Raw genomic sequence first — 762 nt, forward strand, 5'->3', positions numbered from 1 at the left:
GCAGAAACCAAAATTGAATAGAATTATATCATACATTCTCTGGCATTTGATATAAAATATCTACAAAAATGGAAAGTAAATAAAACCAAAACAACTAATGTCATTCCACTAAAAAGGCAAATGTGTATTGTAAGATCTGTGAAGAGAAATATGGGGCATGTAGGTGGAGTCTCTCCTAATTCTCATAAGGAGACAGACCCTTCCTTCTCTGAAGGATTGACTCTCAACAATCCAGGCCTGATCACTCAGTGCTACTGCCTATTATATCCCATGCAGTTCCTCTTCAGTATCCTTATTATACTATATTATGCTTTGATAGGAACAAGTGGTAGCATTTTTATGGAGAAGGATAAAGATTTGTAGTCACCAAACCTCAACCTTATTAATATATTTGGAAAAAAAGCAATATAAAAATCATATTTGCGATGTTTATTTTTAAGTGATAGACTTGTTTTCTCTTTATAATTGAAAAAAAAATCTCATATCTAAAATTTATGTTACAATTAGACACTTACATGAATAGATAGTTACTAAATTGGCTGCAAAATACATTTTTTGTTACATATTCTTTATTCTTTGAAGAAATACTAAATTTATCCTGAACATATTTTTAATAGAGGAAGAGGGTCAATTTGAAACCAAATACCTTTTTTTGCCTATCTTAGGAATTAGTGCAAGAAAAAAAATCAAAGAAATAAAATATCCAAGCCAAATGGTAGACATGAGTTATTTTTATTAAAGAGTTGTTTCTTCACCATCTAT

The sequence above is a fragment of the Penaeus monodon genome, chromosome 30 (genome assembly GCF_015228065.2).
Source record: "Penaeus monodon isolate SGIC_2016 chromosome 30, NSTDA_Pmon_1, whole genome shotgun sequence".
In the NCBI taxonomy this organism is placed as follows: Eukaryota; Metazoa; Arthropoda; class Malacostraca; order Decapoda; family Penaeidae; genus Penaeus; species Penaeus monodon.